Genomic DNA, 23,927 nt, shown 5'->3' on the forward strand with positions numbered 1-23,927 from the left:
GAATCTTCATCCTCTTCGTTGGAGGAAACTGTTGCATCCAAATCCATTTTGTATCATGAAAATTATTTTTTTGTGAAACTGGGAATACAGGGCTTAATAGTCAGAGAGCCTGTAAATACATCAGAGAATGAAGATTAAAAGGAACAGGGATGCCTGTTCTGGGTGGGAAACTACCTGGAGATTTTCAGGGTTTCCAAGACCTAACAAGATCAAGCTTAGGGGTGGGCACAGCAGTTTGGTTTGTGATTCGTGGCTGAACAATGAACCAACATTCTGATTCATTAACTAAATCTGTTTGTATTGGTTCATGGACCATTTAAAGTTTAAACCCCTTCTTTCTGCTTCCCACAGCTTTGGAGGGACCAAGGCTCACCTGTTTGATTTGTGGCTTTCTGCAGTCCCCACCAGTGTTCCCTCTAAGGTGAGTTAGCATGAGCTAGCTCACAGATTTTTAGCCTCCAGCTCACACATTTTTGTCTCAGCTCAGGAAGGATGACTAATTTATGCAGTGGCTCACAACTTTAAGGTCAGTAGCTCACAAAGTAGAATTTTTGCTCACAAGACTCTGCAGCTTAGAGGGAACATTGGTCCCCACCACTTAAACCCCTGCTTTGATTCTGGAATCCCAGTTTTAAATAGTATCCCTGGTGCTACAGTATTTGCTTTAGGTCCAATACACATTATGCAGTAATGATGGAGTACTCTCAGACTCTTTAGCCATGTTATGCTTATATTGAAACAGTATTTTATCTAGCATTTCATCGCTGTATCAGTTTATTTGGTGACGCTTCTTTTTTTTTATTCTGTATCTTTTGCAATTTCTTAATAAAATTACTTATGGGGAGGGGGAACAAAACCCTGCTTTCAGCTCTCTACAACTTTTTGCAGGGAGCAGAAGGAAAGGAAAGGTCCCCTGTGCAAGCACCAATCATTTCCAACTCTGGGATGATGTTGCTTTCACAACGTTTTCATGGCAGACTTTTTACGGGATCGTTTGCCATTGCCTTCCCCAGTCTTTTACACTTTCCCCCCAGCAAGGTGGGTACTCATTTTACCCACCTCGGAAGGATGGAAGGCTGAATCAACCTTGGGCCGGCTACCTGAATCCAGCTTCTGCTGGAATCGAACTCAGATCATGAGCAAAGAGTTCAGACCACAGTACTGCAGTACTGCTGCTCTACCACTCTGCCATGGGGCCGCTAGGGAGCAGAAAGCAGGGGTTTAAATGACTCCAAGCCATTAAAATCAAACAAAAAGAGAAGAAAGCAGGGGTAAACCCAGAACCATTTAAGCCTCTGCTTTCTGCTCTTCATGAACCACCAGAAACTGTATGAAAATTCATGGATGTTTGTGGTGGTTCTTCAGTTCATAAATATTGCTTTGCAAACCATGAACTGGCCAAAATCCATGACGAACTTTAGTCCATCAGTCAATTTGTTCCCATCCCTAATTAGGTTAACCTGGGCTATCTAGATCACAGCCAGGGCCATATGGTTTTATTTATATGAGAGGTTGCCTCTCCAGAAATGCATCTGAGGCAGCTAGCATCGTAAAAACAAATAGGTCGTATTGTTAGGAGTTTAGGCTTGTCCCTTGTGCTCAGAACAGAGTTTTCCCCATTTAGAATTTCTGTATTCTGGACTTTAAGTTGACATTTCCCAGGGTGCTTGGCTGGTGGGACAGGAAAAAAATGAAGGACATGGAAGAAAGGAGCATGAGGTTTGTAAGAAACCTTGCCTACTGTGTCTTCCTTGAAGAAGACTGTGGATTTTTACCCCGCCTTTCTCTCTGAATTAGAGACTCAGAGCAGCTTACAGTCTCCTATATCTTCTCCCCTCACAACAGACACTCTGGGAGATGGGTGGGGCTGAAAGGGCTCTCACAGCAGCTGCCCTTTTAAGGACAACTCCTGTGAAAGGTATGGCTGCCCCAAGGCCATTCCAGCAGCTGTAAGTGTAGGAGTGGGGAATGGGGAGTGGGGAATCAAATCTGGTTCTCCCAGATAAGAGTCTGCACACTTAACCAGTACACCAAACTGGCTCTCAGTACCTTGCCAACAGGGCCAGATTAAACCTTGCTATGATGATTGATCTCCAAGGCAACAGAGATCAGTCCACCTGGAACAAAATGGCTGCCTTGGAAGGTGGTTTCTATGGCATTATACCCCACTGAAATCATTCCCCTGCCCTCCTAAGCCTCTGCTCTCAAAATCTCCAGGTGTTTTCCAACCTGGAGCTGGCAACCCTAACAGACACATTTAAAAATGTGATGTCAGAATTAGGGTTGCCAAGTCCAATTCAAGAAATATCTGGGGACTTTGGGGGTGGAGCCAGGAGACATTAGGGGCGGAGCCAAGAGCAAGGCTGTGACAAGCATAATTGAACTCCAAATGGAAGTCTGGCCATCACATTTAAAAGGACAGCACACCTTTTCAATTCCTTCCTTCCATAGGAAATAATGGATAAAGGCACCTTCTTTTGGGGCTCATAGTATTAGACCCTCTGGTCCAATCTTTTTGAAACTTGGGGTGTCTATTGAGGAGAGGCACTAGATGCTATACTGAAAATTTGGTGCCTCTACCCCAAAAAACAGCCCCCCCCCGAGCCCCAGATACCCGCAGATCAATTCTCCATGATTTTCTATGGGAATAAATCTTCATAGGCAATAATAGAGTTCCCAGCAGACATTTCCCTCCCCTCCCCCAGCTTTCTGATGACCCTGAAGCGAGGGGGGGGGGAATCCCCTGCCCTCACCTGGGGATTGGCAACCCTAGTGAAAATATGAATTTCTGTATTTAGTCAGCAAAAAAAAAAAAAACCTTTTTAAAAATCAGGCTTCATTTTTAACCTAAACAGGCTATGCTTTCTTTCACATCCTACTGAGCCTAACTGCCTGGTTTTTTTTAAGTCGGTTTCATATTTTTAATAATCTTGATCAGGGGTCGTTTTGTAGAAATATAGGTTGTGGAGCTCATGCAGGGATTGTTATGCAACTGTACCTACTATTCAAAGGACAAGGTGAGAAGGAGGAGGTGGAACTCTCAGAAAGGTTCAGGAGCTACGCTCCTGTGAGCTCCCACTGAATCCGAGGCCTGATCTTGATCATTGAAGTCCAACTCAACCAATCAATGTTAGGCTACTGTATGTTGTGGTATGGCATATGTGGAAATATCCTGTGGGGTGGCTGGCTTCTAATTCAATTATTATGTTCACTCATCAGTATAATCATTGCCTCTTTCTGGTCGTGTCCTATGTTGCTTGTGGGGAATGTCTGGAATGGGAAAATGAGATGTGTGGCACCAAAACTGTGACAGGGTTTACAATCTCCTTTCCTTCCTCTCCCCACAACAGACACCCGTGAGGAAGGTGGGGCTGAGAGAGCTCTGAGAGAATTGCTCTTAAGAGAACAGCTCTGGGAGAACTTGCAACTGACCTAAAGTCACCCAGCAGGCTTCAGGTGGAGGAGTGGGGAATCAAACATGGCTCTCTGATAGGGGTCTGCATTTTTTAAAAAAATGTTTTAATTCTGCATCAGAAATTTGGGAAGAGTATGATTATCTTTTTCAATAAACATTGGAAAAATAATGGCAGGGAGGGGGGAGATCTCTGTTTTCAATTAATATATATTTTTTAAAATGCTCCCATAGCTGAGTGAAAAACAATAGCTATGTCCTTTTCAAAATTACCAAAAGAAAATTAAAATTTAATTTTTGAAATGCCTCCAGGCAATGGGAGGGGGCAAAGCACCACTGCTGGTCCATGCTGTGAGGGGAGGGACGATGTGAGGGGTGGGACGGTGGCTCAGTGGTAGAGCATCTGCTTGGTAAGCAGAAGGTCCCAGGTTCAATCCCCGGCATCTCCAACTAAAAAGGGTCCAGGCAAATAGGTGTGAAAAACCTCAGCTTGAGACCCTGGAGAGCCGCTGCCAGTCTGAGAAGACAATACTGACTTTGATGGACCAAAGGTTTGATTCAGTACAAGGCAGCTTCATATGTTCACAGGATGCATTAGCCCTTTAAACTTTAAAGAGCTAGTGTTTCAAAGGATAGTAGACCTGTCTACCAGCCATTGAAACAATGGCCCTTGAAACTTAAAAGCACTGGTATACCATCTGCAGAACAGCAGAAGGAGCCTCCTGACCCAGTTCTGGCTACTTCTGATATGTATCAGTAGTGAAATATTGGAACTGAAAAATATCAGGAATGCCTTGTATGGTCTTGAATATTGCTGATCCTATCTGATAGCAGAACTATCGACCGTTCTATCAGGTTGGCAATATCTAGTTGTGTACCCCTAGTCACTAACTTGTGTGATGTGACCACATGAGAGTAGTTAAGGTAATGGGTGATGGATTTCCAGTCTTCTGGAAGTGTAACCAGAACTAACCAGTGTGTAGATTTAACCTCTTCTTTGCTACAAAATATCCTCATCAAGGGGCATTTTGTAGCTGAGAAGCAACAGGGGCAGGGCATAGGGAAAAGATAAATCTTCTGGTACTCAACAGATAAACATGGTGAACAAGAAATGGGTAAAATTTCCCCAGCAGCTTCTCTGCTGCAGAACAATGCCTACAAAAGATGTTTTGCAGTTGCCACTGGCTAAACATTACCTGTGTTGTAACGTGTAGCCTGGCCCTAAGAGATTTTTTAAAAAGACAATTGACAAATGGAGGTCTGGAAGCCGACCTTAGCACATTACCGCCAGCGATGTCTCTGCTGACAGAATAACTGAATGTTCCCTTTCAAGCTTGGAACACTACAGAGAGAAATATTAAATGAACCCGAAATCTGGCTTTGTGGGCACTTCGTCATGCCATCTCCCTTTTGCTGTTTTGTCAAATTATACCCTTGAAACAAGGTTGACCTGCTGGGGAAGCTTGGGCAACATCATGGCAAAAAAGGGAGGAAATGTGAAGATATTTCACAATGTAGCTCTGTTCCTTCCAAGCCCAACTTCTTGACAAATTGTGTACATTGAGTGTCTCATCTGCAATGATATCCTTTGTCTTCTGAAAAATCTAAATTTTGTTTAGTGTCTTCATTGTGAGGGGAGGGGATGTTTGCTCCATATTAGTCACCAACTTATCCCACAATTCATAGAGTTAGGAAAGCTCACTGTGTGTCAACTGACTGCTCAAGCAAAGCAGCCAAAGGGTCCAAACAGCAAAAATAGAGCACTGAGTTAATGGTATAGCCAGGCCTCATTTTGGGCAGGAGCTCACAGGAGTGGAGCTCTGGAATCTATAAATTTTATTGTGGTCTTTCTTTCTTCCCCCCCCCAAAAAAAAACCCAACTTGCTTCTGGGCTCCTTTGTTCAAACCCCTTGTGAGAATTTTGTTGAACTCTAAGATTTGACAAACTTTCTAATATATTCCCCCACAACAAATGGGAAAATAATCAAAACATATAAAGCAGGCAGATGGAAATCTTCATCACGCCACTGTAGTCACATAGGAGAAAGTAATTTTAAAAAGTATGACGGGAGTAAGGTTTTATTATGACCATGATAACTCAAGAAGCATTTTAAGGTAGATGCTGAGCTGATGTAATTTATTACACCTTCTGGTGATGTCAGGAAATGTGGCATATGCAAATGAGTTGTGGTGATGAGCTCCAGCACCTCTTTTTCCCTATGAAATGACCCCTGGGTATAGCATTGCATCATCGCCTTGACCGGATAGTACAGGCTAGCCTGGCTCTTAACTCATGATGAACAGCCCATGGCCATTGTTTAAGTGTCCCCACAGGATCACATTGACCAGCCTACTCTCTTCAGATCTTGGAAGCTCAGCAGGATCACCCCTGGTTGGAATTTGGATGGGAGACCTCCAAAGAATGCCAAGGTTGTGACGTGGAGGCAGCAATGGCTAACCACCTCTGAAGGTTTCTCACCTTGAAAATTCTACGTGGTCACAATAAGTCTGCTATGACTTGATGGCATTTTCCACCACCTCCATCACATCATTACCACCACAGCCATGTTATATTCCATTTAGTTCTTTATTGGATTTCACCTTATATGTGTGTAAAGTGCCATCAAGTTGCAGTTGATCTAAGCAAGGGGCTTTCAAGGCAAGCGATTAAGCAGAGGTGGTCTACCATTGCCTTCTTCTGCAGAGTCTTTCTTGGTGGTCTCCCTTCCAACTACCAATTTTGCTTAGCTTCCAAGATCTGATGAGATGGGGGTATGCCATGCCACCTCCCATCCCACTGGAAATCCCCTTACCAAACTAATATAGAGCTCAGTCATTTATTTACACATGCAATTTTTTATCCTGCTTTTCTCCCTGATGGGGGCCCTAAGCAGCTTACAAGAGCCCCTGAATATAATTTAAATAACAATTGATTTTTGAAAATACAAATTAAGGAAACAAGGGAAGAAAACAACAGAGAGCAGACGCTGATTCCTGTTTTGTGTTGGTTTTTTTGCCATGACATCACAGCTGACTTGTGGCCACCTAGTGGAGTTTTCAAGGCAAGTGACATTCAGAGGTGGTTTGCTATTGCCTGCCTCTGTGTGGAGGTCTCCCATCCAAATACTAGTTAGGATTGACTCTGCTTAGCTTCTGAGATTGAGCTAGCCTGGCTATCTAAGTCACTTAGACCATGTGATCCTCAAAGGGGTCACTTAAACAATGCTCATGGACTAGGGCTGCCAAGCCCCTGGGCCAGGTGGGAGTTCCAACCAGCGTTCCCTCTAAGCTGAGTTAGTGTGAGCTAGCGCACAGATTTTTAGCCTCCAGCTCACAGATTTTTGTCTTAGCTCAGGAAGGATGATCTCAGAGCACAATAGTTTATGTAGCTCACAACTTTCATGCCAGTAGCTAACAACTTTAATGCCAGCAGCTCACAAAGTAGAATTTTTGCTCACAAGACTGCAGCTTACGGGGAACATTGCTGCCAACATATTCCCCAAGTTGTTCTCTATTACTATGTTACCAGCATTATTTAGGCTCAAGATCATCCATGGGCTTGCTGGCCTGTGTACCAAGAAGCACTTGAGGTAAGGGGCCACCTTGTCCGGCATGCTCCTCTCCTTCCTTTCATCGAAGCAAAACCACTGTGCAAACACAAAATGAATCAAGAATAATAGAATAAAGTGTCCAAATAATTTATAAAGATACCCCAAATACACAGGAAGTATATTTCATGAGGGGATGGATTCCACAATAATATTCCAGAAGATTCCATGGAGAATGCAAAAGGTCCATTCAAAAGGCTTCCCCTGGAAATTCAATCACAGTCAATTTCACAAGATGTGGTCGATCCAGTCTCCCAAAATAAAGGCTCCAAAGGTACAAAGTTCCTTCCTTTACGTATTTGTCAACTTGATATACCACATTTCGCAAACAAGCTTCATCCAAGAGCCATCCTGTTTGAATAAAATGCAACGCTCAAACAGGATGGCTCTTGGATGAAGCTTTTGGATCAACCACATCTTGTGAAATTGACTGTGATTGAATTTCCAGGGGAAGCCTTTTGAATGGACCTTTTGCATTCTCCATGAAATCTTCTTGAAAATTATTGTGGAATCCATCTCCTCATGAAATATACTTCCTGTGTATTTGGAGTATCTTTATATATAAATTGGACACTTTATTCTATTATTGTTGATTCATTTTGTGTTTGCACAGTGATTTTGCCTTGATCTGTTTACTGTGTGGCCACTTTGTTTCCTGTCCTCTCTTTCCTTTGGCAGTCTCTTGGTGCTTCTTAACTACCTGGTTATGAAAGCTATTGCTTTAAGCCTGAATCTTAGCTTTCATCTTACCTCCCTTAAAAAAAATTGAAGTAGAGCTCAAACTGATCCTCAAGGTTATACTGGTGTCTATCTGTCTGTTAGCTCCTTATTCTCAGGACTTGTTTTGTAGAAAAAGTCCAGCAGGAACTCATTTGCATATTAGGCCACACTCCCTGAAATCACCATTGTTTCACACAGGGCTTTTTGTAGGAAAAGCCCAGCAGGAACTTATTTACATACGAGGAACTTATTTGCATATTAGGCCTAATATGGCAATGAGTTCCTGCTGGGCTTTTCCTTCAAAAAAGCCCCCTGACACCAAGCCAGCTGGAACTGCCTTCCCGTATGTTCCTGCCCCCCAAAAGCCCTGCTTATTGTTATATCTCAAAGTGAGATGTCATAGTAGAGTGACTTTGAATTTTTTCCTGAACCCCATAGAAGCAGATCATGGAAATTCACAGCGATAGGTAGCAGATCAAGGCTGGAATTCAATGCTGGAATGTAAGCATATGAAGTTGTCTTACATGAATTAGACCCTTGGTCCATCAAAGTCTGTCTGTTCAGACCAACAGCAGCAATCCAAGGTCTCAGGCAAAGTTCCTTCACATTACCTACAGCAAGGTCCTTTAACTCTCTGCATTCAAATCTCTATGGCATTGGTGAATAGCAGCATTAGTGTCCACTCGTTAGGGATTGAACCTGTGACTTTCTACATGCTAAACAGATGTTCTACCACGGAGACACAGCCCCTCCATGGAAGAGACCTTTGCAAGCATGGTTTCACCTTTGTAGTTCGGTCTTACTACCTGTTCATCTGGGGAACATTTTACGATGTGTGTTAGCTTTATACAGCATTGCGATCACCATGATTATGCTTGTAGTTTGTCACCCTGCATTGGTGACAACAGATTATTTGCTCTGGTGTTATCCCATCATCAGTTCTTTAGTCTACAGTACACTGTAATTAACAACCAAACAGAGGATTCCACTGAGGCTGGGCAGAGCGTACAAAGGGGAAGATGTGAACGGCTAGCTCTCTGCGCTCAAATCTCTACGGCATTGGTGAATAGCAGCATTAGTGTCCACTTGCACAACCACATTGTGTGTGTTAACAGGATTATGTACCTTTGACCAATCTGAACACACACCAAATGGCAATTTCAAGACATACTTCTCCAGCAGCATCCTGTGGCTGTTGTGTATTTTTTTGCTAGTAGTGCTGAAATCGGTGCTCATAGGCAGGACTTTTTTGTAGCAGGAACTCCTTTGTATATTAGGTCACACCCCTCTTATGTAGCCAATCCTCCAAGAGCTTACAGGGTTCTTATTACAGGGCCTTCTGCAATCTCTTGGAGGATTGGCTATATCAGGGGTGTGTGGCCTAATATGCAAAGAAGTTCCTGCTACAAAAAAGCCCTGCTCACAGGTGTCACTCAGAGCTGAATTGACTGGCTGGTTAAGTGGTGGCTGGAGGGATTCCTCCAAAGCATCTGCCCTCATGCAAGAATCCCAGAGAGTGGTCAAGACAGGAGGAGAAGATGAAAAGGAGAAGGAGATTGGATTTCTACCTCACCCTTCACTTGCAGTCTCAGAGCAGTCTCCTTTCCCTTCCCCTCCCCACGAGGCAGGTGGGGCTGAGAGAGCTCTCCAAGAACTGCTCTTGAGCAGAATAGCTCTGAGAGATGCATAGCAGGAGCTCCTCTACATATTAGGCCACGCCCTCCTGATGTAGCCAATCCTCCTGGAGCTTACAGTAGGCCCTGTACTAAGAGCCCTCTAAGCTCTTGGAGGATTGGCTACATCAGGGGGATGTGGCCTTATATGCAGAGGAGCTCCTGCTAGAAAAAGAGCCCAGCACAGACTCATTCCAGCAGCCGCATATGGAGGAGTGGGGAATCAGTTCTCCTAGATAAAAGTCCACACACTTAACCACTAACCAACCAAATGGGTGTAGTGCTCCTACCAAGAGCATTGGTCTGAACTGCTACCAAGTGTGCTACTAGAGCTGTGCAAACATCAGTATTCGGAATATTTATCATTTATCATGAGCAGAGATTCAAACCTGGGTCTCCCAGATCCTAGTCCAACACCCCATCCACTAGATAAGACTGGTTCTCAGCACCAGACTGGCTCTGTAGAGGCCCTATTCAGTGCACACAGATTTTCAGGCCTGGTTCTGAACTCGGCATCCATAACAGATGTCATGGAGTCAGTTTTAAGCTCCTCCTAGTAGCCTCTTAAAAAACTTTTTTTACTTGCAGCATTTAAGCAACTGTAAAAATCAATTTTCTTGGCCCAGTCTGTGCCTTGCAAACAATTACTATCTATTAATATCAGCTTGGCACATGTAAGATGTGCACATAGAGGAAAAGATAGCAGTCACCATATAATTAGTGTATCAGGAGCTCGGTTGCACCTGCTGCAGTTCAGGTTACATCAGAATTTGCTGTCTTGGAAAAAAAAAAGATACTGCAAATTTCTCTTTCTAAACATGGCAAACTATCAAAAGGAATCCAGGAATCACAGATCAAACCCCCAGATTTCCTAATGATTGATAGAAATTTTTTTTGATCAATAATGCTAACTAGTTAACAATCACTCAAGGAGGCCATAATTAGAAGATTTCACAACAAGCTTCAGTGTTCCTATAAAATCTCATGCTTCCTGTTGACATATTCTCTGCTTTCACCCACCACATTGTTGTGACAATAATTCAATATTTCTCCTCTTAGGGTGTGCATGTCCATCAGTTGATGACTGATCTATCCCTCCCCCCCTTGAAGGTCGCTAGGTCACACATTATTGGATTCTACGCTACTTGGGCACCATAGCAGTCATTTCCCTAATGAGTTGTCTTGTTCACACAGGGAAATCCAGTTGCAAATTACTGCTTCTGCACCATATACAGCAGTGTGAGGACAATATTGACCTTTGGCCAATCACTTTCTCTCTACCTAGTAGACTTGGCCAGGGCTGTTTTTGTAGCAGGAACTCCTTAGCATATTAGGCCACACACCCCTGATGTAGCCAATCCTCCAAGAACTTACAGGGCTCTTATTACAGGGCCTACTGTAAGCTCTTGGAGGATTGATTGCATGAGGGGGTGTGGCCTAATATGCAAATGAGTTCCTGCTACAGAGAGAGCCCTGGACTTGCCAACTCTGGGTTTGGAAATCTTGGAGGTTTGGAGGTGGACCCTGAGAAGGAGAGAGACCTGAGTGGGGTATAATCACATAGGGTCCACCCCCCCCCACCCCCACCAAAGCAGCCATTTTCTCCAGGGGAACTGATCTCAGCAGTCTGGAGACTGTAATTCTGCAAGGTCTCTAGTTCCATCTGGAGGTTGGCAACCCCACATGTCAGTTCAGGAAGTATTAACATACCCTCCACCTGTTGGATATAAAGGATATATTAGTCCCAAACTAATTGTCCTCTTCATTGGCTGGAGAGCCAAAAAAACATGAAAGGGCCAGGGCTTTTTTTGTATTTTTTTAAAAAACACAGCAGGGACTCATTTGCATATTAGGCCACACCCCTGACAGGCAATTATTTTGCACAGCAGGAACTCATTTGCATATTAGGCCAGCCAACCAGAATTGCATTCCTGTGTGTTCCTGCTAAAAAAAAAAAAAAACTCAGAAAGGGCTATAGAGAAAAAAATGACTTCATAAATTAGAATCACTCCCATTCATTTGTGTTAACTTTCAACACAGGGTTGGCCCTGGTCTGTATTTGGATAGGAGATCAGCAAGGAATACCATGATCTCTGTGTAGAGCCAGACAATTGCAAATGACCTCTTAAAGTCTCTGGCTCGGAAAACCCAACATAAATCAACTGTGACTTGATGGCAAAAAAAGAGAGAAGAAGATGAGTAGAAAAGTTGGCTTTTTTATACCCCTGTTTTTCTCTACCCTAAGGAATCTCAAAGCCATTTACAATCTCCTTCCCTTCCCTCTCTCTCCCAGCAACAGGCACCTTGTGAGATAGGTGGGGCTGAGAGGGTTCTGAGAAAACTGTGATTGGCCTGAGGTCATCCAGAAGACTTCACTTGGAGGAGTGGAGACTGAAACCCAGTTCTCCAAATGAGAGTCTGCCACTCTTAACCACTGAACCACACTGGCTGGTGGGGGTAAAGCCTCAACTCTTGACCCCAAAATGAACTCCCAACAAGTCCCAGTTTTGCTGTTCCCTCCATACATCTGTCTTTCTTTCATATTGATAATTGGAGTGTGGGTCTAAATGATCTTCCCCCCTCAGGCTGGATTTGGCCCGGAGGCCCCTACTGATTTGCAAAAGTTCTAACGGAAAGCTCCACGGCGCTCACGATGCATACAGATCGGTCCATTAGTTTCATCTTCCCAGGCTTTTCTCTCCACAGCTCTGCGTTCGCCACTGTAACCATTCCCAAGTCAACTGGCAGTAATGAGAAATCTAATCACAGCTGTTTCCAACTCGACAGCACTCTGGGGCTGCTCTGGCAGTTATGGTAACAGACAGCTCCATCCCTGAGCCCTCGTTGCTGCTCACATTAGTTAGCCGGCTCTCCAGCCACCATGTTGGACCGCTCCTGGCAATGCCTCGTCACAGTGGGCCTTACTGGCTGAACTCTTCTTGCAAATCATCTGATTGATTGGCCGTTGCGTGCCGGAAGAAATTCCGCAAACTCAGCAGCATTTTATAGCATCTGGCAAGGAAGGGAAATTCCTTCCAGGGCTGGACGTTTTGCTGGACATTAATGCAGCACTGGCTATTTAACTGCCGTATGCCCTTCTTCCATTCTTGCCAGCATTTTCTACCTTTTTACTGCAATTCTTCTAATTTATGTGACAAGGTGTTGCCGTGGGATTCCGGGGCAAGCTCTTTGCAGAGCTCAGGTTTATTTATTTATTTGCACGCGCCAGGCTCGCTGCCCATTTCGCTGCAGGCACAGGGCTCGGCTTTGTGCTTCACAGGTGCAAAACAAAACCTGGTCAGATATTATTAATTTCATTCGAACATGGTTGGGTGACTGGAATGTCGGCGCTCAGCTTGTAAAAGGGTGATCCGCTTATTAATCTGAATAAGAGCAATAAAGATGTAATGTCAATCTGGAATGTTATCAGGATTGTTTTGACCAGTTAACTGATGAAAAATGGCATTTCAATGCACGCATTCCCCAAAACTAGATAGATAGATAGATAGATAGATAGATAGATAGATAGATAGATAGATAGATAGATAGATAGATAGATAGATAATAATAATAATGATGATGATGATGATGATGATGATGATGATGATGATGATGATGATGATGATGATGATGATGAAGATAGATAGATAGACAGACAGACAGATAGATTTTAGACATCATCATGATGATGATGAAGATAGAGAGAGATGATAGATGATAGACAGACAGACAGACGGACTGATGATGATGAAGATAGATAGGTAGACAGACAGACAGATAGATTTTAGACATGATGATGATGATGAAGATAGAGATGATAGAGAGAGATGATGATGATTATAGATAGACAGACAGACAGACAGATTTTAGATAGACAGATAATGATGATGATGATGATGATGTAGATAGATAGATAGATGATAGATAGATAGATAGATAGATAGATAGATAGATAGATAGATAGATAGATAGATAGATAGATAGGGATGCCAGCCTCCAGGTGGAACCTGGGGATCCCCCAGAATTGCAGCTCATCTCCAGGCTACACAGATCAGTTCTCTAGGAGAAAATTGGTGCTTTGGAAGGTGGAGATCTCCCGCTTTTACAACTTTAACTTGTTCATAAATGATTTAGAGTTGGGAGTGAGCAGTAAAGTGGCCAAGTTTGCGGATGACACTAAATTGTTCAGGGTGGTGAGAACCAGAGAGGATTGTGAGGAACTCCAAAGGGATCTGTTGAGGCTGGGTGAGTGGGCGTCAATGTGGCAAATGTGGTTCAATGTGGCCAAGTGCAAAGTAATGCACATTGGGGCCAAGAATCCCAGCTACAAATACAAGTTGATGGGATGTGAACTGGCAGAGACTGACCAAGAGAGAGATTTTGGGGTCGTGGTAGATAACTCACTGAAAATGTCAAGACAGTGTGCGTTTGCAATAAAAAAGGCCAATGCCATGCTGGGAATTATTAGGAAGGGAACTGAAAACAAATCAGCCAGTATCATAATGCCCCTGTATAAATCAATGGTGTGGTCTTATTTGGAGTACTTTGTGCAGTTCTGGTCACCGCACCTCAAAAAGGATATTATAGCATTGGAGAAAGTCCAGAAAAGGGCAACTAGAATGATTAAAGGGCTGGAACACTTTCCCTATGAAGAAAGGTTGAAACGCTTGGGACTCTTTAGCTTGGAGAAACGTCGACTGCGGGGTGACGTGATAGAGTTTACAAGATAATGCATAGTATGGAGAAAGTAGAGAAAGAAGTACTTTTCTCCCTTTCTCACAATACAAGAACTCATGGGGATTCGATGAAATTGCTGAGCAGACAGGTTAAAATGGATAAAAGGAAGTACTTCTTCACCCAAAGGGTGATTAACATGTGGAATTCACTGCCACAGGAGGTGGTGGCGTCCACAAGCATAGCCACCTTCAAGAAGGGTTTAGATAAAAATATGGAGCAGAGGTCCATCAGTGGCTATTAGCCACAGCCTGATCTAACATGGCTTCTCTTATGTTCTTAACTGACCTCCAGCTGGCAGAGATCAGCTCCCCTCAGAGAAAATGGCTGCTTGGAAGGGTGGATTTTGTGGCATTGTCCCATGCTGAGGCCCCTCCCGCCCCAAATCCCACCCTCTCCCAGCTCCACCTCCAAAATCTCCAGATATTTTCCAACCCAGACCTGGCAACCCTATTAATCCTTAACATTTTCTTTTGCATCCTTTATTATGCTAACATTCTAAGATGCAAATAGCCTCCATTCCCCCCCAACACACACAAAAAAGTAAACAAGCATTTCCTAAATCCAGAGTCCCACTGATTTACATTGGCCTGTACCAATTAAATTTGTCTTCCACTGATTAATCATCAGCAAATGCAGATCAATTTATTAGTATTATTGCAGAGTTGCTCATTCATTTCAAGGCATTTGGGATCAAGAGAACCAGCCATGTTAAGTGTTCCATTTTGCTACTTAATTTCAAGGTATCAAATTTCCCCAGAAGAGCAAGAGAAAATTCAGCCTTTGCTGAAATGAGTTGGGGCTGAAGATTGTACTGATTAAACTTTTCAAGTAGCTCACCTCTTTCTATTGGTTTATCGTGACCAAATGCTTTTAAAGATTAGCAGCTGCTACTGCTTTGGAATAATAGCAAGAGATTGGCTGTAGATGGGCAAGGAGAAGTTGAGGATATTTTTGGTTTGTGGTTAATTTAATATTCATACCATGACATCCCCCCCCAGAGAAGGGGCAAAAAAGTTTCTAATGTATTTTAATTAAATATCTCAATTAATATTGATATAAATAAACACAAGGTTTTTGTTGTTGTTTTTTAAAAAAATAATTTTAATTTTGAGTATAAACATTATTTCGGAAATTATAGGTCTCAGAAACTGCAGTGACACCTATCTGAAGGAAGCAGACAAGAAATACACCCTGATAATTGGATTCCAGAAATAGATGAGAAACACTCTAACGGCGATGTCCTGTGAATACATTGAGCAATTAGATTTGTTTATTTGGCCCCAGAAGACCAAATGGAGTTCCCTATCTTTTCCATGTACACTCTTTTTTCCCCTTGTTCCTATGCCCCTTTTAAAGTTCCCTGAAGACAGAAAGCTTAGAAAGTTCAGTGAAGACATAACACAGGATAAATTGCAGCTCTAAAGGAGCTGCATTATCATTTGTGGGCATGCTTGAAATTCAAACAAATGAGGAATGGACTGAAGTGCAGCATTTTGTAAAACATTCTGGGGGGGGCAATGCTCCCTCTAAACTGCAGAGTCTGGTGAACAAAAATTCTGCTTTGTGAGCTACTGGCATTAAAGCAGTGAGCTGCTGCATCAGTTAGGGTGCTCTGGGGTCATCCTTCCGGAGCTGAGACAAAAATCTTTGAGCTGGAGGCTAAAAATCTGTGAGCTATCTCACACTAACTCAGCTTAAAGGGAAGACTGGTGGGGGGTGAATACTTAGAATCATAGAGTTGGAAGGGACCACCAGGGTCATCTAGTTCAACCCACTGCACAATGCAGGAAACTCACAAATACCTTCCCCTAAATTCACAGGGTCTTCATTGCTGGCAGATGGCCACCTAGCCTCTGTTTAAAAGCCTCCAAGGAAGGAGAGCCCACCAGCTCCCGAGGAAGCCTGTTCCACTGAGGAATCGCTCTAACTGTTGGGAAGTTCTTCCTAATGTTGAGCCAGAAACTCTTCTGATTTCATTTCAACCCATTAGTTCTAGTCCTACCTTCTGGGGCCACAGAAAACAATTCCACACCATCCTCTATATGACAGCCCTTCAAGTACTTACTAGTGAGCTCTTAGCAATTCAGAAAATATTATTTTTAGATAAATACATGCTTAAGCATTAGCATCTGCCTTTCAGGCAGGTTCACAATGAGGTTCTTTCCCTTCCACCAAAGGTTTGATAAATAAAACCCACCGGTAATGCTAGCCATCAAAGACAGATCTTCAAATAGTTATCGAGGCTGTGGGTGATTGCAATAAAACACCTGAAAGAACCTTAAGCGAAGGGAAGTCATTCCACCCTGCATACAATTTTACGAGGTGTGGATAAGATTACATTGTTTCAGAAGTCGCACCTGTCGTACCTGTTTTAGAATTCTCCCTGAAAAGGTTTGAGGAATGGAAAGGTAAAGAAGACAGATGAAAGACAGATGTTGTGCATTGCAATGCATTCTGTACAAAGTCAGTAACCCGAACACTGAGCCGTTTTCAAACCCTCAATTGCGTTGTATTTTATGGCATATAGCAATTGCACAAAGTCACTTGCACCCCCAAGTACTAAAATTGCTGCTATTATGATAACTATCATCATCATATCTTTGGCAGAAAAGGAAGGATTCTTCTGAAGATAATAATTGAAAAGTGTCTGAAGATGACCAAGATTTGCCTGAACGATGGATGGAAACAGGACCCCCAGCATTGAAAGAGAGAAGAATCGTGGATTATGTTATATTAGCAAAATTCCCTTCATGATGACGGACGAGTGAGACCAAAAGAGTGAGGCCTCATGTATTACCTGAATGTATTGCGGAGTTCCCTGGAGAAATGCCATGGGTCTCTGCACGGCACAACGTTAACTCCAATTTATCAATTTAGGGACCCCTTTTAAGCACAATTTTGGAGTCTGTGGCTTGAGGCCAAAATGAATTAAGAAAAAGTCTGCTAAGCTTCACCGCTCTTCCTGCCTGCTCTTGTTGACCCCGGCTTCATGGTACTCGCCAGAGACAACTGAGGAATGGAAAAGACCTAATCCATTATGGGAAGAAAGGTGGCTTTATGTATGCAGGGCACATTGCTGTTGGTTAGACATCACGAGACATGTTGCTTCTTTGATACCTTGCAACTCTGGATGTATTGAACAGGCCCAGCTATGCCTAGCACCCAGGGCCAGCCCTGGCATTAGACAAACTAGGAGATTGCCTAGGGCACCAGCCATCTGGGGGTGTCCCCATGTGACTCGGTTATGAGGCTCTTTTTTTGGAAGCTCATGGAGAACTGGCTACATCGGGGGGGGTGGCTTAATATGCAAAGGAGCTCCGGCTAGAATTCCATCCCTGGTCCCAGCCAATGAAGAAAAGGGTGCTAGCCGAGCAAGCCCTAGACTGTCTGGCAGGGACCCTTCCAAACGTCTCCATCTACAAATAAATAAATAACATAATGTTGGGGGACCCTTCTTCTGGAGAGAGAGACCCTTCTTCTGGAGAAGGGTGATGAGTGTAAGGTCACCTTAGACTTTACTGAATTTCTGATGAACACAACTCAATCTGAAGACTTCTTCAAAATTTATTTCAGGGACCCAGCAGATGCCATGCAAATGAATAACTTTGTAAAGGCCACATTGCAAACAGGATATGAAGGGAAATGTACATGCGTCTGTTGCATTTTGTAGGTACTGTTGGATTTTGTGGGCACACTATTTTTTAATACATGTTGATGTTACATGGGCCCTGATAAGGGAATTTTACTTGTAGGAACTAAACTGGAAGGCATATATGCAATAACAGAAGGCCAGATACATTTGTGGCCTCCCCCCAAAAAATTTTTGTGTGTCATTCATTTCCAGATTGGAACATTCTGTTTTGGGTCTTATATTAATTGTTTATTGCCTTACAAGTATACCATGGACTTTGTTGTATGTTGTAATTTGTACTATTTGACCTCTGAAGAAGCCCTCTGCAGGCCAAAACGCGTCAGGTCATAGGTGGTTCTTTTTTGTGCCTTTGTCATTTTGATTATTTTATGAGGCTTCATTTGGACCCCTACAAGGTTTTTATATGTTTTTTGTAATAAACGTGTACTTTTGCCTATAATTATTGAAGTTTTAACTTTTGGTCCCTTACTAGAACTCTAAACTTCCTTTGGAGGTTTTTGATGGTTCACACTATTTTTTGGATATACGATCTAGATTCAAAGAATTCAGGTTCTAGCCTGAGTTGGGATGTGGGATGGTAGTAGGTATAGTATAGCCCAATCTCATCATATCTCAGAATCTAAGGCGGATGAGTATTTGGATGGAGACCACCAAGGAAGACTCTGCAGAGAAAGGCAATGGTCAACCACCTCTGCTCGATCACTTGCCTTGAACACCCTGTGGGGTCACTTTTAAGTCAGTTGTGACTTGATGGCATTTTACACACACAAAACCCAAGTTGTCCTTGGACGGAATCAATCAATCAATCAATCAATCAATCAATCAATCAATTCTTTATTATGGTCCAAGGACCAGCCAGTTTGAAGCAAGTAGAAAGCAGGTTTTTAATAGTACATAAAAATAAGTCCTAAATCAATTACATTCCCTTAATCACACAATTGCTTTTCTTAAGAAGCTAATACACAGAATTTTGCTACCACACGTGTTACCTGTTTCTGACTTAACAAGAATGTCTGCAGTATTTCAGGTCTGAGGTTGATATAGTCTTGCAAGGGTTTGAATTTAGAAAGTAATGGGATAAGTATTTGACATCTCTCATCCTGATAGAGGCTACAATGTAAAAGTATATGTGTGATTCTTGGACAGAATGAAATTGCAGCCATCCTTTTCCCCATCCCAACCACACTACTTAAAATCAGTAGAATTACTATTGTTGGTTTCTGGTTTTGTATCAATTGTCTCAAGAAATGTCATTAATTGGCATAGAAATGTTTAAAACGCATTAAAATGAGACCTGCTGAGAACTAGACAATGAATATGATAAGCAGAGCTTTTTTGTAGAAAAATCCCAGCAGGAACTCATTTGCATATTAGGCCACACACCCTGACACCAAGCCAGCCAGAACTGCATTCCTGTGCGTTCCTGCTCAAAAAAAGCCCCAGTGATCATCAACCGACTGTCCCATAATCAAGCTTCATGCTTACATGAAACTTGAATCTCCTCCCCGGGTAGCCTGGGGCAGCAGTCCAATGTTGCACTCAAATGCTATGCTGCAAGATCTTTTACATCTCCCCATATTTGCGGGGGGGAGGGGGAGGATCTTGCATTTATCACATTCTTCTTGCTTTTCTGGTAGATATATTTTGTTCCTTCCATGCTACTGTTAGAGGACTCGGTCTTCTTGATCACTGACAAAGGCAGCATGTACCCCTCAGGGACCTGGTTGGATCACTAGCTCTGGAATCCTAAGAATGCTTTCCTTGGAACAAATCCCACTGAACAGACCTGAATAAGATTTTAGGTAGACCTGCTTAGAATGCTTTCTATTTTTCAAATATAGATCACTCACAGTTGCCTCCTTCTCTGCAGAATTTCATCCCCCATAAGGACAGGTTATTTGACTTTCCTTTCAGTTGTCGGTATGGGTGCTGTGTACCAGAAACACAGCATTGCTACTGTAGTGTGCTGGGAGCTTCGAATGAAAACCCTTTGTTGGAGAAGCTCCCTGCAGCTGCATTCAGATTGGCCGCCATTGCTGAGCCAGCCAATCTAGTAATATCCATTTGAATGAAGCCCATTGTTTGAGAGGCTCCTTGCAGCTAAACTCAGATTGGGCACCCTTGCTGAGCCAGCCAATCAGGTAATATCCATTCGAATGAAGCCCTTTGCTGAGAGCTCCTTGCAATTACACTCAGAGTGGCCACCCTTGCTGAGCCAGCCAACCAGATAACATCCATTTGAATGAAGCCCATTGTTGAGAGCTCCTTGCAACTACACTCAGAGTGGCCACCCTTGCTGAGCCAGCCAATCAGGTAAGATTCATTCGAATGAAGTCCATTGTTGAGAGCTCCTTGCAGCTACAGTCAGATTGGCCACCCTTGCTGAGCCAGCCAATCAGGTAAGATTCATTCGAATGAAGTCCATTGTTGAGAGCTCCTTGCAACTACACTCAGAGTGGCCACCCTTGTTGAGCTGGCCAATTAAGTAATATTCATTTGAATAAAGCCCATGCAAATGAGGGTTCCAAGTGCTTTTTTTCCTATTGAGTTGCTTATTGCTGGAGGTGTGTTTTGTGTGGAGGTTCTGTGTATATAGTTGTGGCTAGCTGCATGTATTTTCAGTTGGGTTTCGCTAATAAAAGTGCTATGTTGGAATCACTATAGCACTGACCCACTACTTTTCAGCTAAAGTCCCAAGATACAGGATCCAAGATTGCTTGAAGTCCCACGATGCATCCTTTTTTGTAGTCACAAGATCCATCTCTCTCTCTCTTTTTTTTGGTAGCTTTAAAGTTTTTAAAACAAAGGTTTCACAGATGGGGTAGAGCAGAGGAAGAGAAATCAGCTACGGCTTCCAAAAAATCATGGGGTAACATACATTTATTTATTTTATTTATTTATTTATTCTATAACTTATATCCCGCCCTTCCCACAAAGTGGCTCAGGGCGGCTCACAGCAAACGACAAAACAATAAACAAGGTACAAAGTTAATACATTTAAAAGTCAAAACATTTAAAACATTTAAAAAACCTAAAAACCTTAAAATCTTAACATTAAAACTATCCAGTATATTTCACTAAAATCTGGTAAGCTACATTTATCTAGTCGGCATAGGCTCTGCAACCATTGCAGACACCTCTGCGACCATTGAGTCACACTGTCCTAAAAACACAGATACCATGGGCGGAAGCCTCAACCCAACCTATCAAAATATAATAATATAAATATAATCCTCCAAAAAAAATACTAGTACACCCCTGATTAGTCACTATTCCCAATGCAGAGGTTCTGTTATCCCCAAATGAGTGCATGATGATCCATTGTTCTCTTAAACAAATAAAATAAAAATGTGCATTCAGTGACCAACATCAAGATGAGATCAAAAGCTGCTCTTTGTTCCTCAATGACTCATCTAGGGTTGAGGGGCAGGAATGCCAACAGACCTGGAGAAAAATGTCTTGTCCCTTTAATAGAGGCTTAATGGTTGTTGGGAATGGGCAGTTCAATCTTTTTAGGGCAGGAAGGAAAATTACACCATCTGGTAAATAACTGAAATGCTGCGGAATCTGAAATTGTTTCAAAGGTCTGTTGGTTTACAAGAATGTAAGTGCATCGCCTCACCCATTAGAGTCATTCATTCAAGGCTTCCTTCATTCAATAATTTCAGTGCCTTAAAGGATCTTGTACATCTTTCCATATTTGTGGGGTGGGAGTGGAATCTTGCATTTATTGCATTCTTCTTGCTTTCCTGGGGTCCCTTCTCTCTGAAAGCAGAAAGTATGTGACGGGCTGTTTGCATTTATCTTGCCTTTGATCCTCCTCTTCCAGGCTGGGGATGAGAGCCAGTGCCACCAGCTGTGTCTTCTGGATTTGTTTTGCCTTGATCATGTTCACCTGGGTACGTTGTTACCGTTAATCCTGGGATGTTCAGCTTCACAAGAACCATTTTCTCAATAGCTTTGTCATATAATCATAGAATCAAAGAGTTGAAAGGGATCTCCAGGGTCATCTAGTCCAACGCCCTGCACAATGCAGGAAACTCACAAATACCTCCCCCTAAATTCACAGGCTCTTCATTGCTGTCAGAGGGCCATCTAGTCTCTGTTTAAAAACCTCCAAGGAAGGAGAGCCCACCGCCTCCCGAGGAAGCCTGTTCCACTGAGGAACTGCTCTAATGGTCAGGAAGTTCTTCCTAATGTTGAGCCAGAAACTCTTTTGATTTAATTTCAACCCATTGGTTCTGGTCCTATCTTCTAGGGCCACAGAAAACAATTTCATACCATCCTCTATATGACAGTTCTTCAAATACTTGAAGATGGTGATCATATCACCTCTCAACCGCCTCTCTCCAGGCTAAACATGCCCAGCTCCTTCAACCTTTCTTCATAGGACTTGGTCTTCTATAGAAGTGAATACGAACTCATGCAAATAAGAACCTACTGCATTGTACGTAAAAGGTATGCATACTTTACATGTGTCAGCACACTGTATGTTCTGTGCCAGTATGCTGTACGTTATTTTCACTATATACAAGTAATTATACAAAAATGATCCTGTGTAATATGAACATAAGAACATAAGAGAAGCCATGTTAGATCAGGTCAATGGCCCATCCAGTCCAACATTCTGTGTCACACAGCGGCCAAATATACACACACACACACACACACACACACACACTGTGGCTAATAGCCACTGATGGACCTCTGCTCCATATTTTTATCTAACCCCCTCTTGAAGGTGGCCATGCTTGTGGCTGCCACCACCTCCTGTGGCAGTGAATTCCACATGTTAATCACCCTTTGGGTGAAGAAGTACTTCCTTTTATCCGTTTTAACCTGTCTGCTCAGCAATTTCATCGAATGCCCACGAGTTCTTGTATTGTGAGAAAGGGAGAAAAGTACTTCTTTCTCTACTTTCTCCACCCCATGCATTATCTTGTAAACCTCTATCATGTCACCCCGCAGTCGACGTTTCTCCAAGCTAAAGAGCCCCAAGCGTTTCAACCTTTCTTCATAGGGAAAGTGTTCCAGCCCTTTAATCATTCTAGTTGCCCTTTTCTGAACTTTCTCCAATGCTATAATATCCTTTTTGAGGTGCGGCGACCTCAAATATGGCCCAGATTGCACAGTAACACTGCCGACCTATAGCTTTTTGGTCACTAGTAAAATAATATTTTAAAAAAAAACACTAATAAAGTAATATTTTAGCAGAATAACAAGACTGACTTGAAACTGTTTGGAGCAGGAACCTGGTGGGAAGGGGAAGTGTTCCCTCTAAAGGTGGGCACTAGGGGAAAAATAATTTTAATCCCATATGGGGAAAGCATGAATGGTATTCTTATTGTTAAATATCAGGAATATTGTTGTCATATTGGAAAATCGTTCTGCAACTCTTGGAAGAACATTGTGTGTACATTACTTCCAGCATCAGCAACTCTGCAAATTAATGACTTTCAAAATATTCTATCATTAACAGCCTTGCTCATGTCTTGCAAACCGAAGTTCACGTCTTCCTTGATTGAGACGATCCATCACATGTTGGGTCTTCCTCTTTTCCTGCTGCCCTCAACTTTTCCTGGCATTATTGTCTTTTCCAGCCAATGAGATTAGTTGCGTGTGTCTCATAAGAACATAAGAGAAACAATGTTGGATCAGGCCAGTGGTCTGTCCAGTCCAACATTCTGTGTCACACAGTGGCCAAAAAAACCAGGTGCCATCAAGAGGTCCACCAGTGGGGCCAGGACACTAGAAGCCCTCCCAGTGTGCCCCCCCCCCTCCAAGCACCAAGAATACAGAGCATCACTGCCCAACAATATGCTGTGGCTAATAGCCACTGATGGGCCTCTGCTCCATATGTTTATCCAGTCCCCTCTTGAAGCTGTCTATGCTTGCAGCCGCCGCCACCTCCTGTGGCAGTGAATTCCATGTGTTAATCACCCTTTGGGTAAAGAAGTACTTCAGTTTGGTGTAGTGGTTTGGTGTAGCCAGTTTGGTGTAGTGGTTAAGTTTGCGGACTCTTATCTGGGAGAACCGGGTTTGATTCCCCACTCCTCCACTTGCACCTGCTAGCATGGCCTTGGGTCAGCCATAGCTCTGCCTGGAGTTGTCCTTGAAAGGGCAGC

This window comes from Heteronotia binoei, chromosome 4 (genome assembly GCF_032191835.1).
Source record: "Heteronotia binoei isolate CCM8104 ecotype False Entrance Well chromosome 4, APGP_CSIRO_Hbin_v1, whole genome shotgun sequence".
Lineage (NCBI taxonomy): Eukaryota > Metazoa > Chordata > Lepidosauria > Squamata > Gekkonidae > Heteronotia > Heteronotia binoei.